Source organism: Nanorana parkeri, unplaced genomic scaffold, assembly GCF_000935625.1.
Source record: "Nanorana parkeri isolate BGI_ZX_2015 unplaced genomic scaffold, ASM93562v1 scaffold299, whole genome shotgun sequence".
Lineage (NCBI taxonomy): Eukaryota > Metazoa > Chordata > Amphibia > Anura > Dicroglossidae > Nanorana > Nanorana parkeri.
Window position 1 is genome coordinate 1,371,980 of NW_017306567.1, and position 16,799 is coordinate 1,388,778.

Genomic DNA, 16,799 nt, shown 5'->3' on the forward strand with positions numbered 1-16,799 from the left:
GAAACTCTACACACACAGCATTAGGTTTGATAGAGCTAAACTCACTGTAGCAATAAATCAAAGCCTTCCTTTTCAATCAGCCATGTTTCACTCATACCACACCAAAAGCAAAAAAATAAAAGAGGGGGGAAAAAAAGTAATTCAATTCCTCCTCAATGCAGTCATCTGAATGCGTCCCTTCAATATTTTCTTCAGAAGAAATTTAATACGACTTCTTTAATCTAAGCAGTAATTTCCTTCTCGTGTGTTTGTCAGAAAGCATAATTTGTTCTTTTTTTATGTGTATAGACAATGTAGGTCATATTAAAATGACATTCTTTTCATTGTATTATTATTTAGAGTTTTCAAGTGGTTTATTTCTATGCGATGTACTTGACAGGCCCTGTTGCTCTCTAGAAACATATTGAGATGGAAAGTTCACGAGTTATATTTAGTAAGTTTGTGTCACTGCTCCATCCAGCGAGGCCACGCCATAGGTGTCAGCCACTATCAGGCAAACTTTCTAGTTGTTTAGTGTATGTAACTGGAAGTTCATCTGGAGTGGGAGTAAGGCTTTGGTCTATTACAAGGTTGTTTTATTGCTTTATATAAGTTCTAAATTATTCTATGACAACCGGTCCTAAATGTAAAAAATAGCAATGTATGCTACTAATAATAATTGTAACATTTAAATATGAAGTATTAATAATATTTATTAATGATAATATATAACATTACAATGGTATTTAATATTATTATAATATGAATATATTACTATAACATACATATTTAATATTGTATTAATATTTAATATTGTTGTAATATTAATTGTTAATATTAGGGACTCACCGATACCGATACTAGTATTAGTATCAGTGCGGATGGCGAATTATTGGGCTAGTACTCGTACTCACCCAAATGCTCTGATGCCTAGCCCTATACTTCCGGTATGAGGAAGCCAGGCAGCGAATCATTACACGCTGCCTGGCTTCCTGGTTGGTCGGGAAGCTGGCCAATCAGGAAGCCAGGCGCCGTGTAAGGATTTTCTGATTGGCCGGGTAGCCGGCTTCATGATTCCTCATCCCCTCATGACGAGGGAGCATTCCTGATTGGCCGGGAAACCGGTATCGGTATTTGGTATCGGCGAGTACCGGGAAAAAAATATATCAGTACGCATAATCGATACCAAAAAACGGTATAGGTGCATCTCTAGTTAATATTATATCTTTGGTTATTTTCAAGTATTAAATATTAATTAACAATAAATCAATTAATATTAAAGCAATACTGTAGCTATAGCTCCCATTTTCCCTGATGAAGCAGATCTTTCATCTGGGAAACGTGGATCAAAGCTGAGTATTATTCTCATCCTACTGAAAGAATCAGCTTCATTTAAATAGAAAGAACTTTTACATTCAGAATCAACTTAATCAGAAACCCAAATGTTACACCGCCTTCCTGTTCAGGCCATTTTTCAGTTTTCAGCACTGAGATAGTTTGACCGACAATTACTGTAGCCAAACGAGTTTCAGATAATTTTTTTGGACATATAAAGCTTTTGGTGGCATTTATTCACTACTGGGTTTTTTATTTTTTATTATATACAGTATATTTATTTTGTATTATATACAAATAACAAAACAAAATATCAAATGTTCCGTTACAGGGGAAATCATGGGATGATGTACAGGTACATCCACTAAGAGTAACTGCTCCACCTACCGGTGGTTTATATAGAGTAGCTGGTAGGAAAGTGGTTAAAGTGATACTAAACTCAGTAGTTAAACCTTAAAAATGCATTTGTGTACCTTAACTATTAAAAACAATGTATCCTATATGTGTATCACTCGGCTGTAGACCCTCAAATCATCTCTGAATTGGTGCTGACACTGTCATTCCTTCTGGAGGGTGGCTACTTTTGTTCCCCATGGTCCCTGTGTGTGCTGCAAGCTCATGCCTGTGAAAGAAAAGGGCCAGCCAGGGACAATTAGGCTTAGAAGGGCTGGATAATGCTGGACAGCGCAGAAAATATGGCTGGATCTCTCTGACCTGCTGCAGTTTCTAATACACACTGTGAGAATCTCATTGGCTTTACATAGGTATGAACACCCCAATCTACTATAGCAACCAGCAGTCTGCTTACAGGGTCCTGTCACTGTTGCCATATAGAAAAATGGTTAAAAGATACAATAAGAATAGCTTCCTCCTCCTATCAACATGCTCCTTGTCAGCTAATGAACCGATTTGCTAATTTTGCTGCTTCTTCCCTTCTGTTTGAATTCTGCTGTACAGGGGATTGCAAGAGTTGAATACAGGTACATACATTGCATGCATTTAAAAAAATAAATGTCATAATGTATGAATAATTACAGAGGAGCATTCATTTGTGTCTTTTCTTTATCTGCCTGGAATTCAGCTCTAACTACATTCTCAGTATTGGCAGCCAGAGGAAGGAGAAGATGAATTAGTTCAGGATGGGCTGGAGTAGTGTCTGTTCATTGGCTGAACAGTGAGGATCAGGTCTCTATAATGAGGCAGCCAGAGGAAGGGGGAGATGAATTATTGCCGGATGGGCTGGAGTAGTGTCTGTTCACTGGCTGAACAGTGAGGATCAGGTCTCTATAATGAGGCAGCCTGGGGCTGTTGCCTCAGGTGGCATCTCTTTGGGTCATGTGGCCAGAGCATTCCAGGCTGCTAAGAGCCAAATGGGGAGATGTATAAGTACCATACACATCTCCCCTCCCAGCTCTTAGCAACCTGGGAATCTCCGTCCGGCGTCCCGCCCAGCTCTTGGCAACCAGTAATGTCACTGGTTGCCAGGAGCTGAGCGACATGCTCCAGCCAGTGACCCGCCCAGCCCCTGGCAACCAGTGACATCAGTGAGCTGGGCAGGATACATCAAGCCACCCCCTCTCCCAGAACGTGACCACCAGCACCGACACCCCCCTTCTCAGACTGCGATTATGAAAGGGACACCCCTGGTGAAATGGTGTTATATAGTCCAGCTGGAATAGGATGGGGCCTTGAATGAATATTTTAGAGATGTCCATGAAAACGATATAGATCCAGGTTGTGGTTTAGCTTGCTAGCAACCAACAAACCTGAAAAATATACAACATTTGAACGTGCCACATTCTCCAGGAATTACACTTTCATTACGAGTTAAAAAAAAGTTCCATAACAAAAAACTGATGGAACAAATAAATAAATAAATACATAAATGGAATGTAGAGAATTGGATTAAAATTCTGAAAGAGAGGCAATGATGCAGTGAGACTATAATTTTCTCTCTACTTACCTCCTCCATGCTTCGCTGCACGGGTCCTGATTTTACTAGACCTTATCAAATCAAATAAATCTGTTTATTTATTTATTTTTTTCAGTATGTCCATCCCCTTAAGTCATTTAAGTGAGACTGCTGCAGTGCCCTTGATTGAAAGGACATTGGATTGTCTTTTTTTTTTTCATGGAGTACAATTTTAATCTGCACAGCACAAAAGAATTTCAGTGTGAGTCAGAATAGATAAAAGAAAAAACAAAAGTACACAAAATGCTGGATAAATAAAGGTAAAAGGTTTGTAACTCTATGGATGTCTAAAAGGATATAATCTAATGAGCTGGTATTCAGTACAAAATGAGCAGGACAATGTTATCTTTATTGAACATAGAAGTAAGTACATCAATGCCAACAAAACAAGTGGATATGAGTTCATGAACTGCCTGTGTCTTGCAAAAAGTCCATTTGTGGAGAAGGGGGGTCCGTGGCGATTGGGTTGTAAGGCCACCAGGGTTGCCCTAGGCAACAGCTTTTTAAGGGCAGCAAGCCGGAGCTCCTAGTCCTCATCTGGCTTCACAACATGATGATATTCCATAACCTAAGCCCCAGGCCTAGCCAGGGGCCTTTACTTACACATACATAGGAGGCCTCTTGCTGCTGTGGTTTCAGGTTAGGTCCCTAGGAAGGTCACATCCCTGCCTCACGTCCCATGGCCAACCCAACTGACCGAACATTACCCTTGTAACCAAACCACCACAGACTCCGAACCTGAACCTGCTACTACAGTGTATTCCCCAGGTATAGGCCACCCACCAATCACATGAATGACAAGAATCAGTCCATGATTTTGTTTGAACCTTACTTATCTTTATGCATGGAACGATAAAGCAACCGTTCCATTTTTATTACAGTTCCATTGCCATGGCCAGTCTACTTCCAGACTTTGCAGCTCCCTTCAGGGCTATCCCTATAATAAAGCATCCTAAGTTTGTTCCTCAGGCAGCATTGCTTTGGGTCATGTGGGAGGGGCAGCAGAAAATTGGCATGGCCGCTGCACAATGTTTGTAGTGTGCCTATTGACACACACACATCTTGTCACATTGCAACATTTCGAGGCCACTCGGGGTCCCTTCCTCAGGCATGAGTGGCCCCTAAATGTTGCAATGTGACATGATGTGTATGTGTCAATAAAATGATCACTTTCTGAAGATTTGACCACAGTGTGCTGGTGATATATTTTACTACTAGAATCTGAAGCCCCGTCATCCGCAGTCACTACAGCACCACCGCAAGGGACATACCAGTAAGGAGCACGATAGGATTCTCCTATAACCAATATAGTGCCATCCCATGTCACTTTACAAGGAAGGTGAGGGAGGCACTGTCTCCTCCTCTTCCTAATTGTTTTGCAGCTGATCTCTTTCCTGATAAAACATGCCCAAAGCACTTCAGCACTTCCCACTGATACACTCACCTTGGCACTAGGAAGTAAAGATGCTGGAAAATGTAGTTCAAAAAAGAACCATCAGAGCTTCTAGAACACAATATTGAATATGCCCACTTTCGATCTTTCTTTCCATTCAGAGGGAGCAAGTGATTGGCAGAGGAAAGGAACAATTTTTTGTAAATATGGCAATGATAGGGTTATTCCTCAAGTAACTAGAAGATTAGGGCACCTACGCACAGCTGATCATATCTCTCTTTTATAGGTAATCTTTAACCTGTATAAAGTAACAGTCAGCACTAGCATTGACAGTGTGCTTAAACGCAAACTGGAGCTGAAGGTGCATTAAGGGCTTCACAAAAGCTTCATAAAGATTGCAGAAAGCTTTGCCATTGCTTTGCTAATGTACACACTGTTCTCATGTAAGCTGAAGTCTTTGTGGATACGGCCTTACTCTATGTAATGGAGGATGGTCCAGCTATTACAGGCTTCCTTTAGTTAACAGCTGGTTGCGTGCATGGCGACTACTGATCCACTGCTTTCCCAAAAAAAGATCAGTTCAATATTTTAGCAATAGATGGAGCCTGGTGGGTTAAATTAACCCTTGGCTCTTGGATATTACAAGAGCAAGCTCTCTCTGCCATAATTCATGACTTTGTTCCTGTCCTGGTGTTCCTGCTCTACATTCTCTATTTATAAAATAAATAATTTATCGAACAGGTGAATTTGCAAACCCCTCATAATAACGACAGCAGGTATGCCAAACCAGGAGCGCAAGTGTAGATAATCTCATCAGTAGAGCCCCTTAGAGCTGAAAGAACCTTTTGGGTTTTCAAACATCTACCAAAAATATATCACTTTAGGATCAACTTTTAAAGACTGGTTTACCAACTAACACTTATCCAACACCCCATTCCTGCTGAGCTAAACTAAACTAGCCAACCCCTCTCCAGTTGTGATTCCTCTGTATCACAGCTGTGACCTTCTCCAGTTTTTGTATAGAAATATCGCCAGCACACCAATGGTTCAATGAAATCAGCAAAAGTCCATTTATTGAAAGAACATCGCAATTCAAAATCTAGCACTTTCGGGGCCACACAGGGTCCCCTTCATCAGGCTCCTCTACATGGGATTTCTCTTTAGTCCTGTAGACTTGAATGGGGCCGTATAGCAAGGATCTCCAGTATCGGTATACAGCTGCATTCAGGCCTTGGGGGCCAGCACTAGAGAGAATTTCTTCACAGGGTGGGTAAGCAGCGGAGAATGCCACAGCCATTATATGTAGGTAAGTAATCAACTGTGATGGACTACTATACTACATTTTTAACTATATTACATTTTTAAGAAGGAGGGAAGAGGAATATGTAGGGGGTCACTGACAAACTTGTCTGCAGTGGAATTTATGTGCCAGTGTCCCAGTATTCTGCCAGTTTGCTTTTATATATCCCTAGCAATTGGAGTGGAAGAAAATGCAGGTGCCGTGGCTCTAGGTTTTTCTTCAGCTTGAAAAAACATGGCAAAGTGACTTTCATCTTGTGTTATTGTGTTCAGCATTTAATAACAGGTCCAGTGAACCCCACATTCCCAGAAGGCATTCTTTTTTCTTTTTTTTTGCTGTGTACTCATAAGCTTTCAACAAACTTACTAAACTTTTTCCTTGATCACACTTTGATTCATTTAAAGAAAAATTTCATTCAAGACTTACTGCCTAAGCTGGGTGACTTGTGTAGTCATCCCTCAGAGACCCTGTGTAACCGACAGCGGAGGCTGGCCACGTGCGTGCCATTATTACACACCCACACATTGCCGCAGGCTGAGATGTATTGAGATAAATAAAAGATATTTTGCAAAGAAATTGTGTAGACTCTATTCTCTTCTCTCCTGTGATGTCCAAAACAAGGCTAACAAAGAAGCCTAACCCGACTGGGCACAATTTATCTCTGTCAGAGACGTTTTTGTCAGCTCCCACAGTTGAAGAGATTGACTTCACATTCTCTGGGCTGCATTCACCTCATGACAAATGAAGATGATAGTTAAATATTCATTGTGGATTCAAGTGTACACGCTGCACATTGTGTAGAGCAAAACACCATCAGTTCACCTCAGAAAATAGTAATACCAGACCATAATACTGAACTACTGTATGTTCTTAACCACCCAGACTGTTACAGCCTACATTGCTTAGGCTAAAGGACTGGTAAAAGTGGAAATGTTGCTGCTTTGGTTGTATTGCCCTCAATAGGATGGACATACTCCATCCTTTCCAGACCGTATTAATCAGAGTACCCAATACTTTTTTTTTTAGTATACTAAGATCAACATTGATATGTTTTGCCTGGAACCTTTTCCTGCCCATTCAAAAATTGTGATTCTCATTAAAGGTAAACAGGAGGTAGGACAGGGACTTCCTCGTGTGGAACTGTACCAATTACTACTAGGAGTCCTAATTTATCCTGAGAATGAACTGGATTTTCCATGACTAATCCAAGTTATGGCTGTATATTACCCAAAAACATATCCTCAATAACACATCTCACTTTTCTTTGTCTTCGAAAGGTTACCTTACCATTTTGTATACCCCTGCCCCCCTCCCCTTCTAAGGGCACCAAACACTATGATATATATATAGGAACTATGACCCTGATCTTAGAAAAACCTCTGTTCCTACTGGATTTCTTTCTTGACTTGGCTACCAAAAAAATGCATTGGAATCAGGAAAGCTAACACAGAAGGTTTAAGAGTTAAGAGAAGGCAGAGGAAGTGAAAAATCTAGGACAACATAGCTGAAATGGAAGGTGAGCTGAGTTGGAGAATTTTTCCAAATCAGCTATTTTGACCTAGATTGTTCACTTCTCCTACCTTCTCTGAACTCTTCACCCTTTTTGTGAATCACCCTGTTAAATCTTCTCTCAGCTCTTACAATTGGTATTGCACCCATCCCTGGCTCCAGTACTTCCAGTTATGGGGATGCTTTGAATATCATAGCCGTCAGGCACAAATCCACAGATCTCCAACTCCCTTCAAGACCATGTGTCTGCCAACAGCTGACTTTTAATCACAGATCTACAACATATTGCAAACCCACAAATACCCCTGAATGCACTACTACATTGCACATAGGGCAAACACGTTAAGACAGAAGTTACAAGAAGATCTTTAAAAGGCTTTTATCTTAATGTACTAATCTAATCCAGGAGAGAAGCTTTAAAATCCTAACCAGATGGTATAGGTGCCTACAATATGGCCCTATCACATGGGCTATCAATGGAGACTTCTAGCAGTTGTTTTAACATACACTACAAACACATGGTCCACTGTTGTCATTATAAGGTAACCTACCATACAAATCCCATGCAGCCTTTACTAGAGTGCATGTAGACATGAAATGGCTGCCAAGAGGCTACAAAGGATCAATATTTCTGAGATGTTATAAAGGACAAAAAAGTAAAAACATGTGCATGTACTATATATGTATGGATGCTGGAGGTGGAGGTGCACGGAATGCTATTACGTTTGAGTTATGACTGGAGCGCACTTGTAAAGTACAACTAAAAACATATTTATTCACATGGAGCAATAATGAAGTTCTGTCAGGTTTCTATGGCTGTCCACTTACAGTCATCATGTTTCCAAACAGCTCCAACTCTCTCAGCATTGGTGTTTGTGTGTTTGTGGAGACACATGCAGCTTACTAGCAAACACAAGAGTGGCTCCATAGGACCCTGCAAGGGAAGGGACCCCCTAAAACAGGATATCATGGCAAGTGCTAAGGAAACCAGCTGATTCTACAGGAAGCTAAAACTTTTAATCCTCAAGGAGCAGCATCCATGGTAAGCAATTTCATAATTCATTTGAAATAGCTTAAAAACCTTTTTAGTGTAATATCACTTTGTATCACAAGCTGTCGCAGAAAGCAGAAAAAACCTGACCGAGGTTCTGGCACTTTGCCACTTTGTCAAAAACTAGAAAATGAAACAAAACTGACCAGAACTTCACTTTAACCACAGGCAGGGTGCACGGAGATACACGCTCCATGCTTGAGATGTCATGCTCTCCCAGTCGTTCTCTGCAGCTGTAGCAGTGACACCACGCATCAACTGACACAGAACCAAAACTGTTAGTAAAACCTTGCACAAGATTTAGCTTTGGGATTCAGGAAAGAAAAAAATATATATTTGTTTGTCTCTTGCGCTCCTAACACGACGATTCTTCGAGTGAACAATGACCACCACCTGTCCAGCCGAGCTGCTCACACAAGGAGTTTAATTGCCTTTTGACCGACTTTGATTCTTCGGTTGGGTTAAAAAGGCGGAATGTGCAGCTGCAGCACACAACATCCTCTTCCCTCCAGCGACCATGTGCTTAAATGTCCCTGGCATAAAGCCCAGCTACCAAACGCTCCCTCTTGATCCCCGAGGCGGGAGCAGAATGCAGAGCCAGCGCTGGTGGGGAGGCTACAGGGGGCCCCGTGGGGACCTCTCCATCTCCGCACATGGGCTGCCTGCTCACTCGGGTGATATTTAACTCAAGCTAACTCAAATCTCTTCAAAATCACGACGATGGAAATGTTATGTATTGTATTTAAACTGCATGAATTCTGACAGGCTTTTGACGTACTTAATTTTTCTATAAAGCAACATATTTTCCTTAAAGTGGACCTTTACCCATATCTTTAAAATAACAACAAACACACCTTTAGAATTGTTTAGTAATAACAATCTACCAACACATACTTCTAGATAATTGCCGGTGTTGTATTCTTTGCATACCTTATTTCTCTTTTCTTCCCCAGTCTTCTGACAGTTGCCATGTTTACTAAGGGCAGATTACTAGCTTTCCTTTAACTTCCTGGATTTCTGACACATGTGACTGGGATATGTGACCATGCACATCATCTCAGGGGAGGGAAATGCCTTTCCCGGAGATCTCATGAGATTACAGATGAGATTTCCCAGCAATGCTCTGCTGATGACAAGGCAATTCCAGTGTGCATTGCGCTGGCAAACTGAAGTCATTTTGCCATCTCAAAGCAGGAAGTGAATGCTCTGTAAGGGTAATTATTTCAAAATCACAGCGTTTTCCACCTGACATGTCTATGTTATTATTAATCCTCATACATAGAGGGATGCATTGGTAGAATTTGATTTTTGAGTGTAAAGGTCCGCTTTAAGTTGCTGCTTCTAAACAGTTAGGGAATACAGAGGCTGCAATAACGTAGCTCATTTTGAAAATGCTAGTTGACTGGTGGTCCTTGAAACAAGCAGGAAGGTCAACAATTCTTCATTTTTGACTGGCACTTCATAGATATTATTAATAATTTTATAGCTGAATTAACAGCTAAATACACAGATAAAATACACATAATGGAGCTGCCGTAACTGTGAAAGATCTCTATTTCTGTTCAGTTCTGAGATTTACAAATTCTGCCACACAGGGCATTGCAAAAGATCTGCTTTCTCTCTATTGCAGTCTTGTCCCTCCCCCAGCCTGTGATTGGATAGTGAAAGGAGAAGCAGCAGATTGCTGACCTCATCCCACTGTCACCCTACTTTCTACAGAGCTGCATTAATTTGTGGCTAGTATATCTGCCTGGAGTTTAGCTTTAAGCCAGTACCACCCCCAGGCTTGTCCAGTAATGTTGCAATGGGAGCCTCTATACTAGCCAAGTACAAGTTTCCTTGTCAAGTTTACAATACAATCAGGGATGGATTTACTATTAGGCTGAAAAAGCACGTGCCTAAACGTGCCCCATAGAAGGGCACCATGCCGGTACCTACTCTGCCTAATTTCCGGTTGTTGTGTCAAGATGCAACACTGGCAATAGCAATGAGGGTGCATTCTGCACAAAGTGCACACCCCTGCTCCAAGACCAGTGGCGCCTACCAGAATTGCCGGTTTCAGCAAATGCAGGGGAAGGACTCAGTCGCTGTGTTAGGCTGCCCTGTAAAATGCCTGTCTGGTGTGGACAGACATTTAGGGCAGCCTTTTGCGATACTGGGGTCCTTCTCTGTATATATGAAGGCCGGTGGGTACCTCACCAGATAATGGCGCCGGCTCAGGCTACAAAGATATCCATTAGTGCATTCAGGCGCCTGAAATGGAGATCCGGCCCTGAAATTATGTCATATCATAACGTGCATAATGGAAACACAACCTACCAGTGCAGGGCTTCAGCTTTTTGTCCAGGCCTTGCTGTACTGCAGCAGTCCACTGCAGTTCACTTGCCCCTCACTTACTCGGTCAACTTGGTAATCTGTGAACCCCTGCTTGCCATGCCGGAGAGGGATTCCCGAGCACATCTTCTGTGGGTGTTTTGCTGTCTTTTACATATGGAATGCCTGATGTGAATATGTATTAAGAAGCTTCTCACAATCCCCAGTGAAATTCAGGCCTGCCTTGGAAGTTGATTGGGGATACAAAAGCAAAGAGGTGAAGTTACACAGCTCAGGCTTCAGAAAGTATACATTTAGTTACCCTTTGATGAGTGTTTTGTATTCTGCCTGCAGTGAACTGTGTTTGTTGTGTAGAGTAAATATAGTAGCTCACTGATTGGATTCATTTGTTTCATTGGATTGCTCTTTACAGCAAACCCAGAGGTTTGGTTACATGTTTCTTTTTCAGCAGCACATACTTACTTTTCCTTCTCTCCGTTATCTCTCCAGTTGTCCAGGCCATTTACAGGGATAGCCCTGAAAATGTGTCTTGTCACCTACAGCATTGTGGAAATTATGCAACGCAGGCATTTTGGATTTTGGTTACACAAACAAACACAACATAAATAGCCACAATGCAGACATGGAAAAATAAGTTCCTATCCCTTGTTCATTAAGCAAACCTTCCATAAACAAAGGCAATTCAAAGTAAGCCTATGAAGAATACAATGCATATGTAGAACTTACGTTCAGTGACCACACATCAAGAATATAATCCAACCAGAGATATAGGCAGCTGAAACTGTATCAAAATATTAACCTTTCCATTACAAGTCATTATTGAGCCTACCTCCACCCATCCGAGCCACACTATTGGTCCTGGTCAGCTAACTTACTGGCCAACAGTTAGCCTTTGGAGGCAAGAGTAGGTGGAGGCAAGGTCAGGCTTTTTTTTTTTTTTTAAAGAAATGTAGATATTTGCACATAAGTGCAACTGTCCTAATATTTGAAACTGCTGGTCTTTTCGGAATATGGTGACCTTGTAGCAATTTTTTTGTCACTGCATGCTCAGTTACAATTGCCCAGGTTTTGTGACAGATTTACTTTGATTCTGACTATTTTCTGGAGTTCTCCTTTAGGATTATGCAAGCACCTTCTGCTTTTCTTCCTATAGACAACAGTGAAAGGGACTGGGTGTTCTTGGAGAGGGGAACAGTTTGTATCTTGCCTGATAATGATGCTGATTTAGTACAAGCTGTATCTTCCTGCTTTGCTGGTGTTCTTAATAACTTGGGAACATTGTATTCACTAGTTCAGCTGTGCCAAATTGGTATAATTAGCTGTGAAAGATACTAATGAGTCTTTTGTAACGATGTGCTATGTATCAGCATTCCCCATTGATAGGACCTGGATACCCAAGTGTATGACACTGGATGAGCAATTAATTGCTGTGACATGGGTTAACAAAATTGTCTCTTTCTGGGTCCTAAGACTGCCACCCAGTGTGCCCACCCTAGGTTTATCAATATTTCTACTACAAAAAGAAGAAGTTGGTAAATATAATTAGAGTAGATCTAATATAATCACTACAATCTTATATAACCAGTCATGTTTTAATGTAATTCCAAAAGTTGTTTTCATCCTGTAAAAATGCAGTTGTAAAATCACGATTGTGCCATGAAGGTCCTTGTTCAGGAACTTCCTGCTATAGGGTGACAATTGCTTCCCATTTTTGCTCCTGCATTGTCACCTTGCCACATGCACCCCTTGTGGCAAGCGGTTACACCAACACACTTTGCATCACACAATTTCCACATTTCTTGCCTAGGCAAGGATGACATTATTACCCACCCGCTGCCTCTTGGGATGTCCATGTCACACATCTCAGGAAACAGTGGGACGAAGCATTGTGTGATTTCAGTGCCGCACATGTGCAGAAATGCTGCACAGCTCTGTCACGCCTGTGACCTGTGGCGTGTCTACACATAAGCAGTGTGAAACTAGAAGGGCTAGCCTTGGGCACCTAGAACCCCTCTACCCTCTCTCCCCAGTGAAGATGTTCAATAAATTGTTTACTTAGCATTTTACTACTGGAGTGGACCTCAGTTATTGGGCACCAGAAGAAGGGCGGTTGGTGCTATTGGGTGGGCAGCTGAAGATCATACCCTAGACAGACTAGAAATGAACCGGGCAACCAGCGGCTCCTACGGGGGTAGCGCTACAACTGCAAGAAAGACAATGCTGGACTTCATGGTCTAGTTCCTCTTAAATGAGCACACATTATTATTATTATTGTAGAGTGACTTTTTTTTTTTACATGCTTTACCATTCTTCCATTCTTTGGATCAGAAACACAGATGTGTAACCTATCTGCCACTCTTAGACTCCCTGATCAACTGCTCAGATTGAATCTCTCCACGTTTAGGGACCACAGTGGAAAAATAAAGCATCACAGTACAGAATAACAAAGGCAGAATAAAAAAAAATAAGAAAATGTCATATTACAGAGCGTTTGTCCAGTATCCCTACTAGCTACTTCCTGGTTGAGCGGAAGGAAAGTTGAATGTTTTCCTTGAGGCAGGCCCTCACCTTCTGTGCTTTCCACATCATCCCCTATAGCCACAAACATGTATGTTTACCCAATGTGAACTTGTGAATTGACAAAATGTTCTTTCGTTAGAATGTACAGCATGCCTACCACCATATAATGTGTATAGGTATAGATTCCTGTTAAAATTACACTAAACTCAGGAGTTAAAGCTTAAAAGTGCATTTAAATACCTTAACTATTAACAAAAATGCATCTTATTTGTGTATCACTCGGCTGTAGATCCTTAAATCATCTCTGAATTGGTGCAGACACTGTCCTTCCTTCTGGAGGGTGGCTACTTTTGTTCTCCATGGTCCCTGTGTGTGTTGTAAAGTAGTCACCGCTCCAAGCTCACTCCCGTGATGGACTACAATCTCAATACAAATTTGTAAACTAAACGCGAGATTGTAGTCCATCACGGGATTGAGCTTAGAGTGGTGGAAACAAAAGTAGCCACCCTCCAGAAGAAAGGACAGTGTCAGCACAAATTCAGAGATGATTTCAGGATCATGAACTCAGGACCGAGTGATACACAAATAAGATAAATTTTTGTTAAAAGTGAGGGTACTTGAATGCATTTTTAAGATTTATATCCTGACTTTAGAGTCACTTTACTCTGTGTTGAGTATGTCAATGCATAGCCTTATCTAAATGGAGGGAAAAGTGGTTGGGTTGAAGCCTTCCCCAGACACCTCTGCTAATCTTACAACAGTTGTGGTCTATATGGAAAAACAGAAAAGTGGATGGCATGCTGCATTTAGGGCATTTCTTAGATATAGCTTTGCAAAAATAAAATAAAAAAAGATAAAGATGCTGCAAAGCCAGGCATCCTTAAAGCTTATTATTTTTTATGGTGGACTTTTGGGCCTTGGTGCCAGTCTTTATAAAGCTGCAAAAAAAGTTAAAACAGTTATCAAAATGGCCTAGTGAAACTGGTGCACTAAATTGGTAAAATAATTGGTGGCAGTAGATTATGATTTTGACCACATGCATGAAAGTGTTGGGTAGACATGTAAGCCAGCAAAAAATGTATTTCGTTTTGTTTCATATTTTTCGTTATTTTGCTTTTCGGGATTCGAGTCTGACATTTTTACGGTCTGCAGAAACAAAAATCAAAATTGAAGTTTGTACGAATTTTGGAAATTGGTACATTCAAATGCATCCAACATTTTCGTTATCAGAAATTTTAATTTGTAATTTCTAGCATTCAGAAATTCGGATGCATCCAAATGTATGAATTTCCAAAAGTGTGCACCAATTTCATTTTTGGAATGAAGCAAATCGCACATGTCTAGTGTTGGGCCCCCCTATTGTATTTCTGAATGCCGCATCATATACCTCCACCTTGAAAAAACTCCCCAGGGCAGATGAAATGGTCTCTCTTGCTGCTCCATTCTGAACACCCCTGGATAATGGAACAGGTGCATAAGTACAAGGAGTGGCATGGGTGCCGGTGAGTAATGTAGGTTCTGGAGAAGCTGCCTAGAGGTTGCAGAAGTCTTCTAGCAGGACGCAGGTGCAGAACGAAGGATCAAAGTAGCAGAGTCGAGACAAGCCGGTGTCATCATCAATCTGGCAGCGCGGTACAAAATCAGCAGGCAGGATGTGGTCAGAGAGAAGCCGGATCCATAACTTGCGGGCAGCATGGTACCAGGCGACAGGCAGTAGAATAGTCCAAAACAGGCTGAGGTCAGAGAATGCAGAGCGGAAGCCAAAGGCCAAACAAGCCGGGTTGATAACGGGTGGTCGGATAAGGAAAGCAGGTTCAGGAAAACAGGATACAGCTGAAGATCAGTCGGCATGGAGGCCAGGGTGTCTCAGGCACATGCAAATGCATATGTGCAGATGTCCGTCCGGAACTCTGGCCACACAGGCTGGTTCTGACTTCCAAGAAATGGGACAGCTGAAGTCCCATTTCTGATAACTCCCACCCATTGTATTGGCTGTATCACGGCTAATGCACAAAGCATTACAACGTGTACAAACTGTCACCACTCCTCATGGTAAGGAGGAAGGACAGTTAGAACATGGCTCAGTTTATGTATATAGAAATATTATTATAAAATATGAACAATGGCAAAACAAAGCCGATTCAACTTCAAACTGGAAACCTGAGAAATGAAAAAAAAAACAAGCAACTAAACTGTTGAAACAGTTTTGATAATAAAGTCAAAATGCTAAATAGTTTAAAAGAGACAGTTGAGAACTTAACAGTACATAGCTGATTATACTCATCTTAAGGTGGGTGGAGGAATGTCAATTAAAGTGGATGTGGATGGTGAAGCTGTATGCGTTTCACAATCACCACTGGACTGGCAGGGTTGCCAATGGCCAAGGACAAGATGGTGGTCATTTGCAAGGAGCACCTATGTGGATCATCCAAACTGGACTTAAACTGTTAATGCTGGCACTTTCTGTAGTCTATGTTTTCCACTGGCAATGGATATATCATGCAGGGGTTATATTTAGTAGCTGGCTTCGGGGTATGAATGTGTTCCGTTAGCTAAAAGGTCAAACAAGTTTAATCTGTAAAACAGACATTTCGTATATTACCAGCATGCCTCTTTCAATCTCCCCCTTGGGTGAAACTTGTTGTCATTTGTCACTCTTTGTCATTGACTGCTCTGTTTTCTAATCCGCCATCCATACTTACCGGGCTGGAGAAGCGTGATTGCCATGCATGAATTCTATATCTGCTGCAGCGGCGTCTCTGTAGCATTGTCTTGTCTTGGCCTACCTTTCATGAGCAGATCCCAGCATTGTCTTCATCTAGTCCTCGCACAGGGCCCCACTTGGCAATTCTCCTTGTTTCTCAGTCCTGTGAAGCCTCACTGAAAAATGCAATATTGTTGTGTTTTCCTTGTGAGAAAAAAAATAATGGGCTGCTTTCTGCTGTCAGAATGTCCTACTTGACTTGTATGCATTCTTTTTCTGCTTGCCTGTGGAGTATCTATAAATTATCTTAACGCAGCTGTATAGAATGCAAATGGAAGCCAACTGAGATCTGTGATTGAAACAAAAGCAAGTCCCCAAATCAGGATTGGATTGTCATTAGACCACACCGAGCAGAAAGACTGTTGTATCTAGGGGTGCCTCTTGGTTTGTTTGAGCTCCTGTGGGCCTATTTAGCTCAAGCAGATCTAAAACTTTTGCAGCTTCTGAATTAGCTTAAGCCCTCATTCACACGACTAACAGCCGGCTCATACAGATCCGTGCGGCGTGCGCGGCTGTATCGGGCCGCTCCTGGGAAGGGCAAGTGCTGCTTATGATTTGTGCACAGCAGCCTGTTCTTCTCTATGGCAGTACGCGGCCGTACGCTCACCCAAACTGCACGTCCGTGCAGGTGTCCCTGCTCGG

At 41.7% G+C, this 16,799-nt stretch overlaps 1 protein-coding gene across 1 annotated transcript in view; it reads left to right on the forward strand.

The window, feature by feature from the left end:
* LOC108788010 (catenin alpha-2-like) overlaps positions 1-16,799 on the forward strand; it is a gene marked incomplete at its 3' end in the record, with an annotated part of 1,352,655 nt that overhangs the window by 1,245,370 nt on the left and 90,486 nt on the right. The gene's annotated exons all lie outside the window — the stretch shown is intronic.